The 24565-nt window shown below is 41.9% G+C and overlaps 1 protein-coding gene across 12 annotated transcripts in view; it reads right to left on the reverse strand.

Annotated features, from left to right (window-relative positions):
• NCALD (neurocalcin delta) overlaps window positions 1–24565 on the reverse strand; it is a 446704-nt gene that overhangs the window by 91877 nt on the left and 330262 nt on the right. The gene's annotated exons all lie outside the window — the stretch shown is intronic.

Raw genomic sequence — 24565 nt, forward strand, 5'->3', positions numbered from 1 at the left:
AATTAGAATATGTCAAATCTATTCCCAACTGTTAGAGTTTCCACCATCAAAAAAGTCAGGAACTTTGTGTAAGGAAAATGTCACATGTTAAAGAAGCTTTCGGAATTTCATGAAATTCCCAGGAATCCTTAGTAAAGAAAACAGAATGCATTGCGTTCAAAAGCATTGCAGAAGAGATACTAGGAAACAGCTCTTCATTTAAATTAGTAACCTTGAAATAACATTTGGTAATATGTATTCATGCAAAGACTCTTTAAAGTCTTTCTGGACACTGAGGAGTCACAAGGGTTGAAAGTAAAGAAAAAAAAAGAAAAGAGACAATAAAATCACTCAAGGAATAAAAATGGCCTCTCCTTTCACCCTGCCTGCCTTTTCACAGATTGAATGAGAGGAATAAATTCTTTTCTCAAAGAGAGAGAATTTCTCATATGAAACTAAGGATTTTGTTTTGTAGGAAAGTAGTCCACAAATCACCTATTTATATTTAATTTCCCATATAAGAGGAAAGCAGCAAAATGTCACTTTTCCATCAGCAATGCCCAGTACAACTAGAGCAAATATTTTAATAGGATCTTTGTTTTTGCTTTTTAAAAAAATATTGTTTTAACAAGTCTCTCTTTGCTGTCAGACTGACACTTTTGAACATTTATAAATCTGACTTTTACAAATCATCAAGGATTCTATTCCTTCCTACTTTGACAAGATAAAAGAAAAGAGGCCTGAAAAGTGTGACGAATCTAGATGCTTTCCTTGTGGTGCTGGTGTTAAAAGTGCAAATCCTATAAAGAAGTGCAAAGAATCAATCCTGAAATTCATGTTCAGCCCAAAGTCAGACGTTTTGTTGAGTTTTTGTGTAAAATGTTGGCATCAAGGATTCTTGCTGTGTTATAATGGAAAGGGTATGAATTTTGGAGTCGGGTAGACTCAGATTTAAACGTGGGCTCCTTAAATATGACTTTTTATCTCTGTGACTTTGGACAATTTACTTAACTTCTCTGAGCCTTGATTTTATTATCTGTGAAATAGGAATACTAGTAACTACCTGCAGGGTGGTTATAAACAGTGATGCTCAAATTTACTAGGGCATCTGATACAGTTAAAGAGACATAGCTAAGCTTCACAATTAGGAAGAATAATTAAGAAATGTGCTAATTAGAGCCCAGTTTACCCTAAGTTTATGCTTTCTAAAAAATGAATTCACTTGAAGTGTGATTTCCTGTTCTCAGTGAATTCCTTAGTAAGTAAATTATAATAGGTCTTAATATCAGAACTATGAGTTTACATTTATATTTTCATATCCTATATTTCCATTTAATAGAATTTAATTAAAACCACGGAATAGAATCATAATTAGCCTATTAAATTATTTATTCATTATAAAAGAGGGAAAATTAGTTTATTAGTTTGTTGAAATTAGCTTCTCTTCTAAAAAAGCTATCCTTGAAAAGGCACAGGCCACATACTCCAAGAACTGTGAATGCTTAGTTTTTTGTTAAGAAAAAACTTTTCTATAATAATCCTTACACAGATTTATATAGAACAAATGTTCTAACACTGTAAAAGATGTGAATCTTCCTTTAATAAAATCAAATGCATATAAATCCTAACGTAGCAAAATAATTAATTAGGACATTTAAAGCATAACTACTTCCTCTGGTGAATATAAAATGCAATCAATTACAGAAAAAATGATTTATTACAACTTTTCAGAAAGACAGTTGACTAAAAGAGGCAGCCATCTTCCTGACTATAGTTCTCAGAGACCACTGATTTCAATTATTGTGTCTGGGTAATGTCATAGGCAGATTAATGTTCTCCTTTCCCCCGCCCCCACCTCCTGAGATGTCCCTGTTCTAATCTCAGGAATCTATGAATTTGTTATTTTACACGTCAAAGGTGAATTAAGGTTACCAATCAGCTGACCTTAAAATAGGAAGATTTTTCTGGATTGTCTGAAGCACCCAATGTAAATCACCAGGATTCTTAAAAGTGAAAGAGGGAGGGAGAAAGACGGCAGCAAGCAAAGGTCTTGGCCCAACGTTGCTGGCTTTAAAGATCAAGAAAGAGGCCATGAGTCAAGGAGGCAGGCAGCCTCTAGAAGCTGGAAAAGGAAAGAAAATTGCTATAGTCTAAATGTTTGTGTCCCCTAAGATCCATATGTTCAGAACCTAACCCCCAATGTGATGGTAAACTAGTAGGTGGGGCCTTAGGGACATACTTAGGCAATGAAGGTGGACCCCTCATGAATGGGGTTAGTGCCCTTACAAAAGAGGCTCCGGAGAGCTTGCTCACCCCTTCCACCATGTGAAGATCTAATGAGAAGTCTGGGACCTGGAAGAGTGCTGGCACCTTGATCTTGGACTTCTAGCCTCCAGAACTGTGAGATAAATTTCTGTTGTTTATAAGCCACCAGTTTATGGTGTTTTTGTTATAGCAGCCTGAATGGACTAAGACAGTAGTGGCGTAGTTTCCAGAACAACAAGACTTGACACTGGCCTTCTCTGCAAGAATTTTTTTTTTTTAAGGAAGATTAGCCCTGAACTAATATCTGCTGCCAATCCTCCTCTTTTTTCTGAGGAAGACTGGCCTTGAGCCAACACCCATGCCAATCTTCCTCTACTTTATATGTGGGATGCCTACCATCACATGCTCCAACAAATGGTGTGTAGGTCCACACCCAGGATCCGAACTGGTGAGCCCCTGGCCACCGAAGTGGAACATGCGAACTTAACCACTGCGCCACCAGGTCAGCCCCTCTAAGAAATTTTTTATAAGGAATTTCACCATGAAATACTCAATTGCCAGTAAAGAGAGTTGAAACAGGAATGGGAGTGGAGAAACAATGAAGGGGGAGAACCCTCACCAAAGGAGGAGAATCATGAAGTCAGGAAAGGAAGATTTCTGACACATTACAGCTGGCCACTTGGGAATGAGTAACAGTGGAACCTTCTCAAAAATGATGAGGGGGCTGGAGCCAGAGTCCTACAGCATGAGTCCCCAGTTACGGTCTCTGAGCTCCCCAGAGCCTCTCCAGTTCCTATAGTTACCCCTTAGGTTCTATGAGCCACCTCAACATCATTCTCTTTTTGCCTAGCCGGCTTGAGTGAGTGCTCCATCGTTTGAAAGCAAATGAGCTCCAATACAAACACAGTCAGCATATCTTTGTCCTTCACTGAATTAGTGTTGTTGATTCCTCAAAACTGAAAAAGACCTTGGAGATTATCTAGTTCAATTCATTCATTCCTTCATTTAAAAATCTTCCTGTGCATCAATGAGTGCTTCCTGTGTGTCAGGCACGATGCTAGGCTTGGAGACACTGAATAAGAAGGACACAGACCTTGGCCTCATGGAGTTTACAGTTATCAAGAAATTACAACATTTAATAAATAATTAGTGATATAGAAGGAGAGCTACCTGGTGCTAGCTTAGGAAAACCTAACTCAGTCTTGGATTTCATAGATAAGCTCCCTGAGGACACGTCCCTTGAGTGAAAAGGGGAAAAGTGAGCCAGTTGAGGAGTTGGGAGAGGTGTTTAGCAGAGAAAACAGTGGGTTTAAAACTTCAGAGACGAGAGGCAGCATGATTCCGTGTTAGAGGGATTGAAAAAGAGGCCAGGACGGCAGAATGCTAAGGAGACTAAGTGGCACATAATGAGCGAGCTGATCGTGGCAGGCAGCTTATGGAGGGCTTTGTAAACCAATGTAACAAGGTAACTGAGCCACTTGCTCAAGGACACATGGTTGGTAGGTGGCAGATTGGACCCTAGGTCATCTGAGTTCCAATACAGAGACAAATTAAAAAATTTTAATTAATGTTCTTTTAAAATTTTGTTTGTGATTCTAAAGGTAACACATGATGATTATAGAGCAAACATATCTTCTATTGGCACAAAGATCATTATGCAAATGGCCCCCAGGTGCACAGTACACACCTTGCGTGATGTATAGCATCATCCTCGGCAAATCCATTCTCCCCAGAGACATCTTTAGAATCCCTGTAATTGTGGGATTTGTCCAGACTGAGCCATAGAAAAGTCTCAGGATTAGGGTTCTTGGTGAAAATCTGTTTATTACACAAAGGACCCCACACCTTTCCCCATATGTCAGCTGCTTGCCCATTTTTACTGCATAAAACTGTAGACTTGAAGATAATCCAGTGATTATATTCAGAAAACTCTCTCTGAAAAATTAAACCCACACATTTCCTGGTCCCTTCATGGCTTGGTTTCCAGGAAGTTTCCAGCTATTTCAAAATCAGAAGATAGTGTTTTTATCACTCAACCACAGAGGCTATTTAGGATGTCCCTGCCTCTCCCCGCACTGCTGGCAGCTCCAATTCCTTGGTCAAACCTAAACTGAGCTCCTCTAATAAGGATGCATGTGCCAGAATAGAAGCCCCTTGTTCTCCTTGGAATGCGCTCTGCAAGGCTAACGGAATTCACTTTTCCCTGCTAGTTGGTGTGACAAGCAGACAAGCCCTGGGAAGCCAGGAGCGCAGAGAAAGGGCTTGATTAAGATGCCATCCTCTTCACAGTTAATTGGCAGGTCATTTTAAGAGTTCATGCCTTCAAATTTGTTCTTTCCGGACTGTCATTTTATTTTCCTACCACCCATAGTAAAAGAAAGTCTCTTTGGCCTGTTCTTGCGGTTCCCAAGCCTAATAACAGTTTCAGCCTCTTGCCTAGAGTTTTTCACAGCATAAATAATGCAGGTGCACAGAAATGAAATGTCGCTACGCTGGCTTTTACTTCTCTAGCCAATCAGCTACCAAAAAAAAAAAAAGTAAAGAGACTGAATTGATAGAAAGATGCATTTTACTGTCCAGCTGCCAAGAAGGCATTGCCGACAATGAGGATTTCAGAATAATAACCCTAAAGAGAGGAGGTTCAGAGCGTCCCATTCACGGCCTGAAAGACGCATTGTTCCGGACAGGTCAGGTGGAAGACCCCTCCCGTGAATGCAGCATTCTGAGGAAAAGCTAAGCCATCCATTTTTTTCAAAGACCCTCTGACACCAGAAATTTCAAACATGATTTGGTTCTCAGGGAGTAATCATCTATCCTCACAGGTGTGGGATAATCAGGCATCTAAGAACAGCAGCTTCTCCAAAAACAGCTGCGGAAAGGATAAAGCCACAATTGGTCCATTTAAAATCTGCACGGTGGGCTCCCCGGCTGAATGTTTGCATTCTGAGCGCTGTGGCCGGGTTGCAAAATAGGGCTTTCCCGCTGCTAGATGGACGAGGGGCCTTGATACGAGGACTTTGCCCAGGGAGGCGTCTGGACTTAGAACTATAGTCTTTAAAACGTCAACATATAAAACATTACGAAATGTGGGGCTGGCCCCGTGGCTGAGTGGTTAAGTTCGCGCGCTCCGCTGCAGCCGGCCCAGTGTTTCGTTGGTTCGTAATCCTGGGCGCGGACATGGCACTGCTCATCAAAGTACGCTGAGGCAGCGTCCCACATGCCACAACTAGAAGGACCCACAATGAAGAATATACAACTATGTACCGGGGGGCTTTGGGGAGAAAAAGGAAAAAATAAAATCTTTAAAAAAAAATACACTTTAAAAAAAATTACAAAATGAAATGCTCAAAAATAAAATATTCACCCATTCCATGATCTTGCACAAGACTTATCCTCCATTTTTCTCTCATGCTCTCCTCTATTCTTTAATTTGACAAAGAAAAAAGTAAACACAGTTACAATGATATTATTTAGGTATGATTCTGTTTTGGCTTGTTTTGCACTTGCCACTGTGCTGAGTGCTTCATTTGATCTTCCCAATAGGCCATGAGGTAAGTACCATTACTATAGACATGGGAAAACTGAGTTGTCGGAGAGCTCCCATCCCTTGTCTCAGATGCCTGACAATTTGTGGAGTTAGATAGTTTGTGCAAGGGCTGGCACTCAAATCCAGGAGCCAAAGATTTTAGAAGCCAAAGATTTCCCCTTTTTTCCTCTCAGTATGGAATAATGAATACCTTCTACAGCCTTGAAAGCTTCCATATTTATCCTTTTCAGTTGCTACACAAATTCCAGTGAACTGATATGCCATGGTATATTTAATCATTCTTTCATGCCTGCAGAGTTCAGCTGCTTCTAGAGCTTCCCCATTATTTATAAATAGCAACGCATAAACATCTTTATACATTTACTTTATTTTCTTTGATTTGTTCCCTTGGGAAAAAGTTTAATGACAGTGATTACTAAGGTATGAAAATTATTGTGTCTGTTGATACTATTTCTCTTCAGACTTTTAAATGAACTATAACTGTTTTATTGCCCCCAGCAACAACTGAATGCACTATTTCCGCAAAGGCTTGTTAGCACTCATCAGATATATACATATTTATGATAGTAATAACCATATATATGCATTATTTATTTATTGTTCTTAGTTTAATAAGTGTCATATAATAACCTGTCACTACTTGGATTTTATTTTTTGAACTACTGGAGAGGTTTAACATGTTTCTCATATATTTGTTTGTTATCTTTATTTCTTTGTCTGTAAATTGTATTTAGGACTTCTGTTCCTTTATTCATTGAAACCTATATTTCTATCCCTCACCAGATATAGCTTTGCACAATTGCCAAACAGGTATCTTTCTCTCCCGAATTCCCAACCTACCCTGCTGAGTTGATGATGATGATGATGATGATGATATCAGCTCTATGTTGGTCTCCACCTAAATTCCTTCCCACTCATGGGTTTTGCCAGAAGAGTTTGTGACAGTGCCAGGCCATTTTTGACACTTATTGTCACTCGTGTACATCTTTATATATTCTTTAAAGGATATTAGATCTTGAAGGAGGGACCTCATTTGCAGTTATACTGTTCTATTGCTTCCCATAAGTCACGCCTGGAGAGATGAAGAGCGGCAGTATCCTTTCACGGAGGGAAGAGGAACCGAGAGAACCCACGTCCCAAGTGTAGGCACGCTGCAGCGGGAGAGGGAGCTGGATGACGTGGCTGATGTTCCTCGAGAATTTCAGAAAAGTGGGTCTGAGGCCGGATCCCCTCATAAACCTGTGGATGCACCACTGCTGAAAGCCACCCCGCCTCCTGGTTTTTTGTTCTGCTAAAGTCCCTTTCTTGTCTAGACCATTTTGACTTAGGTTGCCTATTACCAGCAATCACAAGCATTCTAACTGATATAGCGTGTTCCCCTTTATAACTATGAAGCTAAATGTTTTGATTTATTTTTTATTATTAAGGGGGACTTCAAGTACGAAACCAGGTTGGCTGTCTGGAAGACAACAACAATCCTCCAGCCGCCACCTGCTGACCTCCAGTAATTTGTACGCGAGTAACTGTAATCTTGCTTTAATGAAAAGATAACATCAACATTTGAGGTGCTTTTGAAGTATTAAGAAGTTCAGGATTCCTTAGATTCAACGTTTTTTAAACCAGGCACCCTGCCTATTTTGCTCACTCTGTATTCCCAGGAGTGAGCAGCACCTGGCACACGGTAGGTGCTCAAAATGTATTTGAACAATGAATGAATGAATGAATGAATGAATGGGTGAATGAATGAGTGAAAATTCATTTTTTAGGGTTAAGATTTCCAAAAAAGAGATAGACGTTTGATCTGAATTTAGATAACTGATATGTGTGGTTTCATCAACTTGGATTAGGATGTAGGAATGTGAAAAATAAAAGAAAACCAGCTATTATAAGTTTAGAATTTTCTGAAAATTGATATCCAGTTTGTACAGTTTTTGCCAAAGCAACACGTGCCTGGGTGAAAAAAGAATGTCTGCTGTAGAATGCGATAGGCTCTAAAGGCATTCTGGCTAGTCACGATGCATGAAAAGGCCAATTTCCAGTTAGCGTTTCCAGGTTAAATCAAAGCTCCAAATGTCAGGATAGGCTGACCCTTGCCCCTCAAATTCTCTAAAACAATACATTTGAAAATATGCGGCCAATATTTGAGTTATCCACATTGACACCAGCCTTGTACCGCTTTCATAGCAGGAAATGGCAAATAGCCAGCAATTGGGAAAGCAGCAGGGGAGTAAGACCAAATGGGGACATCTTAATCATTAAGTGTATAGAAAACCCTTGGTGAGTAAGCCTGCTAGTGAAATTCCAAAGCGTGATTTTGCAGAGGAAGTGAATACCATGTGAGTACGTACACGCACACATGCACACAGACACACGATCTGATTTATCTCTACTATAGACGAACATGTCCCCTCAGATTCATATGTTGACATTCTAACCCCCTAATGTGGTGGTGTTAGGAGGTGGTGCCTTTGGGAAGTGAATAGATCATGAGGCTAGAGCCTTCAGGGATGGGATTAGAGCCCTAATAAAACAGGCCACAGAGCACTCCCTTACCCTTTCCGCTGCGTGAGGACACAGCAAGAAGACGGCCATCCATGAACCAGAAAGCTGGCCCTCACCAGACACCACAAATATGCGGCACATTGATCTCGCACTTCCCAAGATTCAGACTGTGAGAAATAAATTTCCATTGTTCATAAGGCACCCAGTATGGTATTCTGTTACAGCAGCCCAAACAGACTAAGACACCTACATCTGCACCTGAGAACTCAGACCATTTCAAATTCAATCAGTTGCTTTTTTCCCCAGTAAGCTTCCAGATACTCAACATATAAAAGAGGTAAATCTTATTTATCTGTAGGTGATTTCTCATTTATGAATCTCTTTCTTAATCACTTAATGCACTTTTTTACTGAGTCCTAATCAAATTGATTTTTGTGTTAACTACAATAAAAAATGATATAATGGTATACTGGTATTTATTAATCACTTAGCATATGCTAGTTACAGGGCCAAGAAATTTACATACATTAACCAATGTATTCTTACAATGACCTTTGAGGGGTAGGTGTTATCTCCATTTCATGGAAGAGATTACAGAAAAATTACTAACCTTCCCAAGGTCACACAGCTAGTCAGTAGTGAAGACAGGATTTGAGCCAAGTAGTCTCTGAAGATCATGGTTCTGTTCCCTGCTCCTGCACGGCTCATGGAGGAGGTAGGGCCTTCTAGCACTGGCAATTCAATAGCCAGATGTTTCCTGAGCCCCTCCTAAGTGCCAGCCCTCCACCAGGCCCTGTTTGGGGTCCAGAGATGAACATGACCACCACTGCAGTCCTCAAGGTCCCTTCAATCCATTGGGAGGAAATGACACAGAAGCAAATGAAACCTGTGCTATCAGGAGGTTCCAGCAAAGAACTCTGGGAGTTCAAGATGGACACCTCTATGCCCTGGAGTGTAAATTGTTTCTCTGAGCTCGTGGTAGCATTACGATGGAAAAAAATACTTTGGCATCCTATTCTTCTCACATCCACATATCTCTTGGGTTGCAAGTAAAAAATAGCATTTTTTTTCCAGGATAGGAGGCTACCACATACTGGCTGGAAAGTGTTAGGCAGAGTTCTTGTCCCAGCTCTGGAAACTAAGAGTTGTGAAGCCTTTTCCAAGACACTGCTCTCTGGGGGAATAAAAGTAATCCCTACCTCACAAAGTTGCTATAAATATGACATGAGGAACATTTGTGTATTACCTAGCATTTTTGTAAAAGGGTAAGTTCCTGTCAGTTGCCTTTCTCCAAAGCTTTCTCAAGAAACAAATTACAAAAGATAAACTACAGAATGTATTGCTTGATAATTTTTCAGTCACATTCCATCCTTAAATAGCAAATAAATGGAAGCTACTTAAAATTCAAAAATATTTTGGAAAATGGAAAGAAAACCACATGAACCATTACTCATTCATGAAGCCAGAAGAGGGGTGTGACACATCATGTTGCTCCATATCAGGTTCATCCAGAACACATCTCACCTCTGCATGAAGGAGAGAAATGAGCTGGTCATTTGCCTGTTTTCTCTCAATTCATTCCTTCTCTTCTATGCTTAGCTCTGCTTTGCAGGGAGCTGGACCCTGCAGGCTACATTTTCCAGAATCCTGCCAACTGACTTCTCAGTAGATCCAAGCAGCGGGAGACACTGGTGTGTGTCTGGAAGGTGGGAGGAGGAGAGAGGCCATTGTTCTTCCTCTCTCTGCTAACGGCTGCACATCCAGCAGCGGCAGGCAGTTCTGGCAGTGGCGGCAGCAGGCAGCTCTGGGTTCCAGTGGTGCTGGCTGTTCCGGCAGCTGCAGCAGCCTTGAGCTGCTTGGGCTCCAGGAGGCTGTGCAGTTCCAGCAAGAGCATCAGGAGGTTCAGAAGCAGAAGCAGACTCCAACAGTTCCCGTGGCACACGCTGCGGCTCTGGGGCGCCACCTCTGCCCTTGTGTTCTTCCAGTTGTAGCAGCTTTACACTCTAATCTCCAAGTTCTCCCACCTTCCCTTTTTTGTTCCTTCAGGCCTTACTTTTAGAATCAGTCCCCTGTTTTAAACCTCTTTTGTTTGACATACCTAACATGGTTTCTATTTTCCTGGCTAAACTTTTACTGATGTAATTAGTCAAAAGAATGAATAAGAAATCCCTTTCTGATGACCAGAATCATATTCAACTCAAACAAAGCCCATAAAATGCAGTCTAATTGTTTTTACAAGCCTTGTGAGCACATAAAAACGTCCTTTGATATTTTGCATTTATGTAGAGTTCAAAAGTTTTCTGATGACAAATGGCATCTCCTCATAGAATGCCAAAATGGTTTTGGCAAGTAGTTAGTTTTAGGAAATTAAAAATATAGTGAGCGTGTAGAATGTGAAAATTCTTTTCCCCTGCTGTTAGCAAGTCTACGAAATGTTCTGCTTAATCGAAAGAGAAGAAAAAGAGATCTTAGAACTGGCTGAAAAGCTAGGTCCTGGAGCCTCTGTTTAAAAGGTTTCAATTCTAAGAGGTACCCACATATAAGACGAGAAGGATCCTTCAATGTTCTTCCTTCAAGTCAAAGTTTCTATAGATAAGGCCTCCCCATTGGTGAATACGACTCCAACCAACATGCTGAGTTTGACCTGCCTTGCAATTTCACAGAGCTCTTTAGGACAAAGGCATTAAAACAATATTTTTGCCAATCTTGGTCAGACTGAGCAAATAAAAATATAAATATCATCAGTCTCTAGTCTTCTTAAGGTCAATGGCATGGAAAAAAATCATTTCTAGAAAGAAGGAAGGAGCCAATGGATGTTTACAGGTCTGATGTGTTCTCAAAATACTAGAAAATTCAAGACTATACTCAGGATGCATTGTTCTTTAACTGGAGTTTAAGATTGGAATGCAGGAAAGTCCTAAAGAGAAACCACAAAATTCTCTGATTGTGGTGGAAGATGACAACTATCCCCGGTAGTACCACTGAAGCAATTATATAGGGCAGTGCCAATTGAGTCAACTAAGAAGGAAAATTCTGGAAAGATCCCTCTGCTTGCCTTCCAAAGTCCTGGGAAGAAAATTAAATATAGCAGCTTACTTATTGATCCACATGGGGGCAGTTTGCCCTGCAAATTTTCATCTCCTTTTGATCAACTGTCAAAAAGAAACAATGTAAACCCTACAATTATCCTGAATAAAATGTCATTTAATTGTCACGAAACTTCTATATCCAGTCAATTGTTTCTTTGTTCTGATCTCAAAGAACAAGGGAAGAAAAAATACCTTCCATAAGTAGAACACGGAACCTATGCTCTATTCTAGCTGTCATCTTGGCCCATTCCCAACCTCTAGCAGGAATATATTATGATTATTGGCAGTATTGTTACTGATCAGTGTCAACCTTCCTATCTATTGAGACCTCTCAGTTTCCACTGGCCTTTTGTACCATGGTCCTGATGGGGCCCAAAGATGAGTCCTTGAATGAAACATTATTATTGCTGTTTTCACAGGTCAACAACAAGTTCTAAATTACAAATAAAACCCCCAAACTGCAGTACAGGTATGTACAGGCCTTACTTTCCCTTAATAACTCACTATAGATCCATCCTCTTACTTTATACAAATCCTTAGAATTTATTTTTTTGGCTGAACCACTGCTCCTACCACCTCTTCAGATAATGCTCTCGTTAAATTTACTGCTCTCCTTAGAATTGTACTTAGTTCAACAATAAGACCAACTGCAAAGGGCAAAGGATTGAGTGATTACTATTTGCCCGGCAGTATGTGGAAGTCTTTTATATTAACTCTTTAACTTAATCCTGACATGAAGACTGTGAGTCAAAAGTACTATCCCCATCTTACACATGATAAACCTGAACAAACAGGATTTCAGATCACAGCTTCTGCTTTGTTTCTGCGATTATGTGAATTTGTGACATTCCCCAATGGCTGGAGACTTCTCAAAGATACAGATAGATACATACCCATAAATCATCACCACACTGCACCACTTCACGGGGCCATGTTGCATTCTGTGGGAAAGACATGTCCTGGAAGTGGACAATGCAGTGGTTCCAAGTATTATATCAGATCGAAACTTGTTTTATATCTGATCCAAACACCCAGAACTGTGTTGGGAAAGAAAGAATTTCCTGAAAATCAATCTCAGTGACCAAGGATATACTCCCCTAATCATCCTCTTTCTCATAATGACCCACTATCAACCACTTATTTTTCCCTTAATCCTTAAATAAATTACCTTTTCTACCTCAACTCTGTCTTATCCACAACTTGAAACAGTTAGCTCTATATAATCCTCAAAATAGCATAGTTCATTTCCCAAAAGGAGATATTTCATGATTTTTATGAGTGAGGCATTGTGATAGGTGCTGGGAATGCACTATGCAGATGGAGGAAACAAACAAAAAAATAAGTAGATAATTTCAGTACAGCATGGGGATTGAGAATCCAACCACCTCTCACCACCTCCACTCTGGTCCATGCCACCTTGGTCCATTTTTCACCTTGATGACTGCAATGCCTCCTAACACGTCTCTATTTCTCCATTTGCTCCATGTTATGGACTGAATGTTTGTGTCCCTAGCCCCCACCTCCACCCCAAATTCATATGTTGAAACCCTACCCCCTAGTGTGATGGTATTAGGAGGTGGGGGCTTTGGGAGGTAATTTGGGTTAGATGAGATCATGAGGGTGGAGCCCCCATGATGGGATTAGTGTCCTTATAAAAGTCGTGAGAGCACTTGCTTCCCCTCTCTGCTCTCCCCCATGTAAGGACAATAAGAAGTTGGCAGTCTGCAAACCGGAAAAAGGCGCTCACCAGAACCCAACCATGTTGGCCCCAAGATCTCAGACTTTCAGAATCCAGAACTGTGAGAAATAAATTTCTGTTGTTTGGAAGCTACCCAGTCTATGGTACTTTGTTACAGCAACCTAAATGGACTAAGACACATCCATTTGGTCTATTCCTTATAACACAGCCAAAAGAACCCTGTCAAAACATGTCACACTAAGTCATGTCCTCTGCACAGAACTCTCCAGGGACTTCCCATCTCATCTGGAATAAAAGCCAAAATCTTTACAAGGCTCCCAATGCTCTGCACAGTCTGCCGCTGCCCACCCCCACCCCTTACCCCCACCACCCTTCACCTCTCTGTCCCTTCCTCTGCTGCTTCCTCTCCCCTACACTCATTCAGCTCCAACAAAAACCCAAAGCACAATCACTCCTCAGGGCTTTTGTCCCCATTGTTCCCTCTGCTCAGTAAATTCCCCAGGTATCTGCAGGACTCACCCTCTCACCTCCTTCGGGTCTTTACTCAAACATCGTATACTCACTGATGCTTTCTCTGATTATTGAATTAAAAATTGCAATGCATTCCCTGGCACAATCTAATTTCCTTCTTTCCTTTGTTTTTCCCCATAACATTTATCACCATCTAACTTACTATATATCTTATTCCTCTTTAAAATGATTAGTTTCCCCTCCTTAGGATGTAAGCTTCATGAGAGCTGGGATTATTGATGGTTTTGTTCACTATTTTGTAGGCCCATCATCTAGAATGCTGACATCGAGTCAGTGATGAACATGTATTTGTTGGATAGATGGGTGATGGATGGACAGATGTATAGATAGATGTATGGATGGGTAAGTGGATAGGTGGGTGGAGGGAGGGATGGGTGGATGGATGTGTACACAGGGTAACAGACGAGTGCAGAGAGGAGGAGGGCGCTTAGCCTCGCCTGAGGTGATGAGCTTTGGGAAGGCAAAACGCTCTATTCATCTGGTCATACCCTTCATGGGTCAGTTAGACAATGTCCAATTTTCACCTTCATTCTTCATGACAGTTTTACAGTATTAATTTTTATTTTTTTCAAAAACTATTCTCTGGGTAGCATAATTGTCATCACAGAAAAAGTCTGCATATTTGGGTCTCATATTTTTATAAAAGAAAAATGAATAACCCATGTTAAGTTGAGCAATTCCTCTAAGCTTTTGACAGAAGATAACACAAGGAAATTATAAGGAACTTCTATGCATTACAAAAGACTTTCACGGTCACTATCCCATTCATTATACAGTGTTATAAAGACTCCACTATATTTTAAAGGTCTTGTTTTTATAAAGCTAACCCATATGGATGACATCCGGTAACACTTTGTGCCCTTCTGGCATTAACTGCTTTGTTATAAAATCTTTCCTGTGTATGATTCGGAGAATGACTTTCATCTGGCCCTATTGCTGTCTCAGTGGTCATATTTACCAAAATTTTCCCTAGAATATTTTTTAATTAAAGAAATAATTTAATTGATGAAGCTATAGCACTTATAGCACCTTTTCCCATATGCGGTGCATGTGCATGAACACACACACACACACAAATTTAAAGGAGTTTTTTAGGTTCTGAATTATTGAAACAGAATCTAGCAAATACTCTAAGCTGAAACATATTCACCACGTAGACTCTTTTATACAACCACATAGCAAACATCCTCCACAGCATCATCTGTTCCAATCCTGGCTTCTTCAGACATTCAGAAATATTTTCTATTTCTATTCCAAAAGTATTAGCTGACAAAGAAAGGTATTTTGTTTGTCCCCATATATATCTTTACGTAGTATTTCAACCATTTTTAACAGGGTCAGGAGAAGTATTCACCCAGTCATATGTGGCTTTTTCACTAATAAGTAAGAAATCTCAAAAGAGCCTTTTAAACATTTATCAGTAAATTTGGTAAATTTTTAAAGTGCTATTGAGAGTCACATGTCTTTAACCACGACTGGTTGGGGGCAGAGGGATTATAGCAGTTTGTCTTCACGTCCTGGATGTTTAGCTTCTGACTGAATTGCTAATCACAATGGCTTCCTAATGTCCTTGAGCTTATATGGGTACTTGGGTGACATTCATCATCAAGGATAGTGAAGGTAATTCATATTTCAAAGCATCGTCTTGAAAATGTCTTGGCAACTTGTTAACTCAGATGAGACTGTCGTCATTTTCAATATCCCATTATGGCTGACGGTGAGTGCATCCCAGGAGTAACAGAAGCATTGGCTTTGCTCTTTTTCCGGCTTGACCTATGCTTGCTTTATTAGTGTTACCTCCATTTGTGGTTTCTTTGCAAGAATCATTTTAAGCCGCTGGTTTACTGTCAGAGGAAGAAAGACAATGACATCTACACATTCACTTTACTAGATCTGAGTAAAGGGCAACACGGGGCAATGTGCTGACAGTGAACAAGCAAGCCGAGGGCCACTCTGACCCTCTGAGATGTGGGAAGTCCCTCGATCCTCAGGAGACCTTACTTGGGTATGGTAATGAGGGGCTGTCTGATATACAAACTGACGGAATGTGCCAGGCTCAATCCATACTTTCAAATTGGTATAGCTTAGTTTCTTTCTGATTTTTAGGAAAAAAATCAAAATAGTTTCTTTTTGAAAGCACTGGATTATCTTGTGCACCCTCCAGAGTGTAGTGGGCCATCCATTTTAGAGGTCACTGGTCTAGTGGGAGGAGCACCAGCCTTAGAGGGAAATTCCTCGTAAGACTGTCATGTGAAAAGCCGTGCCAAAGGTATTTGAAACTCTAAGTAGATCACTGCCCCTCTGTCTTCCTCCCCATTTTTATACCTATATATTTTCCTTTAAAGAAAAAGTGGGATGCATTAGACAGAATTGTTTTCCCCCAAAAGGTTGTTTGCTTTGTGGGCTCATCGTAACCTTTCCTATGGACTCTGAGAATCACCTCCTGAGTGTGCTCTGCCTGTGTCCCCAGCACCTTCTCTTCTGCCCCGGGAGTCTCAGCACAGTGGACTAGATCAGAATTGCCTCTGACCTCATCTGGAATATTCCAGACCTAGATGGCCAATTGTGGATCACGGTTGGCTCCACTCCGCTCATCATTTCAACATGAACCCACAGAAACCCAAGTCCTTGTCAGGAAATCCAAATTTCTTGTGACCCCAAAGGCATGGAGATTCTGCATCTGCTGCCACTGTTCTCATGAAGCAGCCATGATTCATACAGCTGTTCTTTTATTAGTAACAATGGAAACATTCTCCTTTATGTTTTGCCAGAACAGACAAAGTCCTCTTGAGCAAACCAAATCTATCTCTGGGATTTGCCAGGACTGTGTCATCAGCCTGACTCTCCACAGGAAAGAGAGAAGGGAGTGAGGAAAGAACATAACATTGAGTGTTTCGTGTATGCCAGACTTCGTGATCTGATCTGCACATTCAGGTATGTTATATTTCATTTACCAGGATCCAATCATCAACAACAAAGGCACGCAAATCTTCCTCTCTCTGCTTCCTCCAGGGGAAAGAAACCCTCCTTCTCTCCCTCTGTCCCTTTCTCCCTCCCTCTCCAGGCCCATGAACCCATGGGACCTCCTGTTTCAGGCCTCCAACACCTGATCCTTCTGTCTAAGGCACAGAGTTTAGACATGTGCGTGTAACCGGACGTTTTAACTGCTTTCTCTCCCATCAGTAATACAGGGCATTTTATTCTCTCCATCGTGGTTTCTAAAATAATTGCTTTCAGTGCTTCCCATCACATAGCAAGATGTGACAATCAGAAATGATTTCTTTTTGAGGCCGGCCAGTGGCGTAGCAGTTAAGTTTGCACGTTCCACTTTGGCGGCCCAGGGTTTGCTAGTTCGGATCCCAGGTGCTGACCTACACACTGCTTGTCAAGCCATGCTGTGGCAGGCATCCCACATATCAAAAAGAAAAAAAAAAAAATAGAAGGAGATGGGCACGGATGTTAGCTCAAGGCCAATCTTCCTCAACAAAAAGAGGAGGATTGGTAGGGGCTGGCCCCGTGGCCGAGTGGTTAAGTCCGTGCGCTCTGCTGCAGGCGGCCCAGTGTTTGGTTGGTTCGAATCCTGGGCATGGACATGGCACTGCTCATCAAACCACGCTGAGGCAGCATCCCACATACTACAACTAGAAGGACCCACAACGAAGAATATACAACTATGTACTGGGGGGCTTTGGGGAGAAAAAGGAAAAAATAAAATCTTTAAAAAAAAAAAAAGAGGAGGATTGGTGGCAGATATTAGCTCAGGGATAATCTTCCTCAAAAAATGAAAAGAAAAGAAATGATTTATTTTTTATAATGACAGTAAAATGTGAGAGTCTATATATGGGTGACCAACTCTATTGGATTTATAGTCTTATTTACAGTGAAAATAAAATGTAACATAGCCCTAAAGAACTAGGCTGCCCTAGGTAGCAATTGCATCAAACCTGAAATATGAGGAAGAGGTTTTGTTTATTGTTTTAAATGAACACCTGATTTCAGGGACCTGCTCAATAACAGGAGATTAATAAGGATGTTTCCTCATACAAACAGTGAAAACTCCAACATAAATATTGTGGGTTCTGACCTCCAGCTTCCTTGTAAAGTAGACAACTGTGCTCCTGCCACCACTGAGAAACTGTTCACAGCCAAGGGTCTGAACAGATGGTGACATTATTTACCTGCCAGGTCGGAAACGATCATGTCAGCCCACATCTGTCCCACCCGGGGAAGTCTTTCACCGTTATTTTGAGAAAAGTGCCCACCAGGGAAGCAGCTCTAGAACATTCTCTTGCTTTGTGGCCACGTTTAGGTATGGTCAGAAGCAGACGTCACAGAGTTTTCAGCCACCCTGTGAGCCTGCATCCAGGAAGACTGTGAGGCTCACGGCAGCTTGCTTTAAGATGGAGCCCTTCCTCCTGAGCCATAGCTTTCCTCAGAGAACCTGCCTGGGCCTCAGTTTCCTCAAATGTCAGATGAAGGAGTAGAACTAGACAACTGTGTCTTGCATTTTAACGTGTACACGAATCATCTGGAGGCTGTTCAACTGCAGATTCTAATTCAACAGGTTTGAGGTGAGGCCTAAAAGTCTGCGTTTCTAGCAAGCCTTTGGATGATGCCAATGCTGCCGGTCAGTCCACGGACACACTTCAAGTAGCAAGGAGCTAGACGACTTGTAAAGAAATTTTCAGTGCTGCAGTACTTTCCTATTCAAAATGATGCAAAAAGGTTAAGCAACAAATGTTGCAACATAATATAGAAAAGCTGAGTATCTAAAGATTGAATCTCTTAACAATAACCCAGCTCAGCAGACTGTCCAAACTGCTTTGTCCAAGATTGTTAGTAGTTTAGTTTAACAAAGCACATAGGTCCCCAAATGTCTACACACTTCTTTGCTTTTTTCCCCATGAGCAATTAAGATGAAATTATTTTTTTACAATGCTGTTGGCTTGGGACAATTCAACAATTAGCCCCCAGCTCAGACATCCTGAGGCCTGAAGTTTAATTCCGGGAACTGTTATCCAAACTGGGAAAAAAAAAGAGAGAGAGAGAGAAGTGTTTAAAACTGATGAGGATCCTAGTTTAAAATAAAATTTGTAATTCTCGGAGTGAGGATAATCGTTCCCCTTTTCCCAACTTAACTTTTGGGTGGAAGGAACAGTTAGCAGAGGAGAAAAACAACCCATCCGAATGCATTTGGCAGTGGTAAGGCGACACCCAGCCCTCCTTGGTGGGTGAGAACCTGGCTTCTGCTACTTGTGAGAATTTATAGAAACTTAACCACCTGGGACAGATGATCATTGTTTTGTAGAACCCCAGGGGAGGTAAGCCCATTCTTCTCCATAATTGGCAAGAAAAAGCTAAAAAGGGAGCAAATTATGGGTATCTTCTGGGAGGAATTTGTAAATCCAGGAGTGGTACCAGGGCCTGTGTGTTCAGAACTGGCTGGGGGTGGGAGGATAAAGGGAACACAGAATAGAGAAAGAGGGTGTAAAAATGTGTGCAAGGAGTCCTAGTCAGTGCACGTACTTTACAGCTTTCTCCAAAGGACGCCTCTCTAACTGGAAGGGGTGCCAATGCCTCCAGCTAGGACCAGCCTCACCTGGATGCCCCAGGAGTGGCCTGTGGGCTTGGCATGCCCAGGGCCTGAGTCAATGAGAGCCAGGCCTCAAGTGCTGCTGGAAACATCTTTTCCATTAGCCATTAGGCTTTTCCCTCATTCAATGCGCACACCAGGTGTAGCAAGGCCACCAGTTTCCCTGGCTTTCTGGTTCCTCAGTCCTCTCCTCGTCCCAGTTGGAACTCCATGCTAGCCTGGCTTTGGGGACTGACCTGCTCAGGGCCTCCTTTTAAGGGCCCCCTTGCTCTTCCGGGCCAGCTGAGTACTCTAATCAAGGGATCTATACTGATGGGTAGCACATTTAATAGCATTATTCCTCCTAGGAAGAGCTTGCATTTTAACAGGGTCTTTGAAGAGTGAGGCAATGCCCTACCCCCAAATAGTGACTCAGGTGATGGAACACAATGAACAGGTAGAAGAAACATGATGGGGTGATGAACCGAAGGTGCTTTATCCACCCATCCTACCTGCAGGACTAGGCTGACATCAGCCCAAGTTTTGGCCAAGTTAAACGGTACCCAGGCCTTTGAGACAGTGCTGCTTTTCAAAGTGGCTGGTTTTATCACCTCCACCTGTTGTTGACTGGAGAGGGTTAGAGGTGGGAGACTTCAGGTTAGGGCACTGGATGAAGCCTCTGGAGGCCTGAGTTTTGGGCTTGCCTCTGCAACTCACTAGCTGTGAGATCTTGGACAAGTCACCTCGCTTCTTTGTACCTGGTCCTGGTCTGTAAAAGGAAGAGACTGAACTGGGTCAAAAGTTTCCAAAGGTTTTGTTCATTTCATTCTTTTTGAGGAAACTCTTTCTTTAAAAGGAATCTCACACACAAGTCCAACTTGCAAAGCAGATCTAAGTGGTGTGTTTGGTTAGGTACCACCAGATGCTATAACTAACAAACCTCAAATTTTCCACGGCTCGATCATCCAGTGCAGTAATTCCTGGTGGGCTTTCTACTTCATGGTGATGGAGGGACTCACGCTCCTGCCATCTTGTGGCTCTGCAATACTCTAGGCAGTGGTTCTCAACCGGGGACTATTTTGTCCGCCCTCTCCCCCCAAAACAGGGGACATTTGGTAATGTCTGGAGATATTTTTGGTTGCTACAATGAGGGGAGGTACTGCTGGCATCAAGTGAGTAGAGGTCAGGGATGCTGCTAGGCATCCTATAATCCACAGGATAGATTCTCATAACCAAGAAATATTCAGGCCCAAATGCTAATTGTGCTGAACTTAAGAAACTTTGGTCTGGGTCCTTAAGTTCTGCATATGCAGCCAACAGACAGGGACAGAGGGCTGAGAAGGGCTGGCGGGAGGCTCCGACAGGCCAGGCCTAGAAGTGGTGCACGTCACTTGTGCTCACATTGCATGAGCTAGAACTTGATTATGTGGTCATACCTCACCGTGGGGAGAGGGGGCAGGGGGAGATGGGATGTCTGACTGAGTAGCTACTTCCCAGAAACAATATGCTACACAAGGGGGGAGCACGAGGAGCTGATGGACAGCTAGCTGTCTGCTCCCCAGAGTCTCAGCCAAACACAACTAATAACAAAGATTAAAAGTGGTGCAACCAGATGACTTAAACAGCAGTAAGGAAGAACTGTGTAGGGCCTTGCTACCCAAGCTTGGGAAATACCCGGGAGTCTACGAAGGAACCCCCCCAACACCATGCTCATAAAAAGCATGGGGATAGCCAACCTGCACTACTACTGGGGCAATCACAGAGAAGTTCTCCAACACATAGACGCTTTCCAACAAAGACGCACATGGAAATCTACCATCTTCTGTAGAACTGCATTTCCCACTGAAGGGGGGCACTGGGGCTGGGGCTCATGGAAGGCTCTCCTTTCTATCTGAAGAGCAAAGATGAATACAGTCAAACACAATAAGAGGATTAAGAAACACAGTGGATTTAACCTATTTGCCTCTCAGCCCAGGACACAGCAGTCATTCTTTTCCCCAGTTACTATCACTAATCAGACAGTGGCCCAGTTTCAGAGGACACAGGCAGTAAGAAGCACGAATGAAAGGACAGACAAATTGTTTTAGGTTTTCAGAGGGAAACTCAATGAAATAAGTCAAAATATCTGAACCTGGACCTGTTTCTGCTTCTGACAAGAGTACTATGGAGAGATACACTTACCTTTCCCAGCTTGGCACCCTCATTGATCAAATGTGGAAACTGGCCTGGAGCAGCAGTTTGCAAACTGTGTCCTGGGGAACCCCTTGGAGACTCAAATGGAACAAGTCAATGGGGATTAGTCTCCATATCCAACTCCACTTTTGTCTGTCTGACACACCACACTTCAGTATAAAATTTTGTTTAAACAAAGGATTCTTTGGCTAAACAACATTTGAAAATCCCTGAGAGAGATCATCACTCATTTCCAATTCTAACATGCCATGATTACTCCACATGACTAAAACAATCTCAGTAAAAAATTCTATTCACCCCACAATAAGATGATTTTTTACCTCTAAATTTGAAATTACCATTGAAAAGGCAAAATTAGATTGACTCAGTCCTTTAAGCCTCTCTATATATTTGTTAGGAAGATTTTAAGTCTTAAAGTTAGTCTCATTCATGTAGGAAAACACAATGATGGGGCCAGCCCGGTGGTGTAGTGGTTAAGTTCACGCACTCCACTCTGGCAACCTGGGGTTCGTAGGTTCGGATCCTGGGCATGGACCCATCCCCGCTCATTAAGTCATGCTGTGGCAGCATCCCACATAAAACAGAGGAAAATTGGCATGGATGTTAGCTCAGCAACAATCTTCCTCATGTGAAAAGAGGAAGATTGGCAACAGACGTTAGCTCAGGGCCAATCTTCCACACATACACACAAAAATAATAATTAAAAAAATAAAAATACACAATGAGCCCCCTCAATGTCCTAAAGAGAATCTTGGTAGATTCTAAATAATTATTAGTTAAATTGAATTTTAACATATCAAATATAGATAACCTTGATGTCAAAAATCCATAGTAAATTTGCTTTTTAGTGTCATCTCTGAAAGTTATTCTCAAGCCCAGCATCTGCTATTATCAACCAAGCGGTCCTTCTTCCTGTGCCAAGACCTGGGGGAACTGTCCGTTACCAATCACTCCACCAGGATAAGCTTTTAAAACACCCCAACACAATAATACTCTTGTTTTCCCATTAGGAACCAAGATTTCCTTCCATTCATAGTTGGCTTTCTCCCTGTGACCTTGAACCTGCAGACCCTGTGTCCTTGGTTGATGCCATTCCTGAGCTAGAAACCCAGAAGAACAAAACAGAGCTCCCTCAGTATCTAGCATGGTTATTTGCATACAACAGATACCCAATAAATAACTAAACATTAGTGTAAGGCACATGTGACAAAGATCAATAGGTGTAAATCAAACAATTTAATTCCATTAGTTACTAACACTTGGATATCTATGCAGTTCAATCATTTTTTGTGTGTGTAAACAAAACGTACTTCTGGAAACTCCTCAAGTAGGAAATTTTGCTCCACCTTCCAGCAGCAGCAATTACTTCTCACTTTCTTTCTTTGATCACAATCATTGCCAATGGGGCTGCCATTGGTGACCGCCCCCTCCCATGACTGATAGGCATCGCCATTCTCCTCCACAAACCACTGAGATTACAAACATAAATCTTATTACTCTTAGCCAGTTCCCCAGTCCCACCACAAAAACACCAAGAGTAACCAAGTCCAGAGAGGTCACTCTGGACCCTCGTTAAAACTCTGATCCCTGCTACCAGAGCAATACAACTGGCCCTTATCTGGGTTACGATGGCCTCTTAAACCAGTGATGGAAAGGTCATAGGAACGTCAAGTGAACTGGCGGAAGTAGTCAATGTTTTATGGGCTGGTGAAGATCCCAAAATTGAAACACATTCCCTATTGCAATTCTGTTTGTTGCTCTCTCTTCCCTCAATAGGAAGACCTCAAGGTAAGCATCGTGTCTATCATGTTCATTCTTAGGTCCCCAGATCCTAGCACCATGCCTAGCACTTGGTACTTGTTGAATGACTGGATGGATAAAAGGAAGACAAAGTCACTTGGTGAGCCTTTACTAATACAGCGTATAGTGATTGTTGTTAGGACAACAACCTGATTCTCTAAAGGAGGTGAAAAAAAGGTAATATAGTTCAAGTTCATATGGCCTTCTGCAGTCATTGAGTATTTAAAAGTCTCCTTCCCGAAAATTAATACTTTTCAGAAAGAGGAAAATTTTGAAGAAGTTGACACTAAATGATATAGGGAAAGACCAGTGTATTCCAGATGTTTTATAAGCCAAGTCAACTTGCATTCATTCATTGAAACAAAAATCTGACAGACTTAACGTTTGATGCTTCATTGGAAGATCATTGGATGGACCAATGCTTTGTTTTGTCAAAAAAGCATTGATTGACACCATTATTTCACAGCACCTTCATAAGTAATGGAACACTGCTCCTATTAGAGCTCAGTGTAATAACCAATACTCACAACAAGAATTCTAAGCGATGAGGCAAAGCATATGTTAGGGCTTTCTACTAAGGCAGGGACATACTTAAAATTGTTTTCACCCAGAAAATAGTTCAGCATTACAGGGTTATGTTTTAGCTCCCTGTTCACCATGTTATTGGGGAACACCTCCTTCTCCACTGATGCTGATAGAGTACCATCGGAACAATAAGAGCTTATGGCAACATGCCTTTATTGAGCTCCAGCCAAATGTCAGAAGCTGTCTGGGCAGTGGTGATGTTGAAGTCAGTAAGATATGGTCTCTGCCTTTAAAGAGCTCACAACCCAATGCTGAGAAACCTGTGTGTTGGATAACTAGAATTCCGTACCAGACCTGTGATGACTGCAGTGTGGAGGAAATGCTGTCAGCATACAGGAAAGAGGGTGTAATTAATTTTGTCTGGGGAGGGTTGAAGAGGGTTTCTCAGAAGAAGTACAGTTTTAACTGGGTTTTGGTAGAGGTCCTGGGTAGTAGGGAAGGGGAAAGAATCTAGACCTTGGAAACACCAAAAACAAAGGAACAAAAGAAAAGAAAAAGCTGTGTTTTCTGTTCATGGAACAGTCACAAGCCCTGTGTGGCTGCAGCTTGGCTGAGTGGGAGATTGGGGTGGGCAGGATGGTGGAACATAAGGCGCGAGAGATAGGTTGATGTTATACTCTAAAAACCCCCACTAAGAGGTTTGGCCTTCAATGGCGGCACCACAAACGGCTTTCCATGAGGATGACCAGTGGCTCTGCCAAGGTGGGCTTTATATACCCCTCCTCAACCAAGCATCCATCAGCCCCCCCACAGCTGCCTCGAAATGAAACATATAATGAAAATAAAAGAAGATGTGTTTGCCT

Source organism: Equus asinus, chromosome 12 (assembly GCF_041296235.1).
Source record: "Equus asinus isolate D_3611 breed Donkey chromosome 12, EquAss-T2T_v2, whole genome shotgun sequence".
NCBI classification, from domain to species: domain Eukaryota; kingdom Metazoa; phylum Chordata; class Mammalia; order Perissodactyla; family Equidae; genus Equus; species Equus asinus.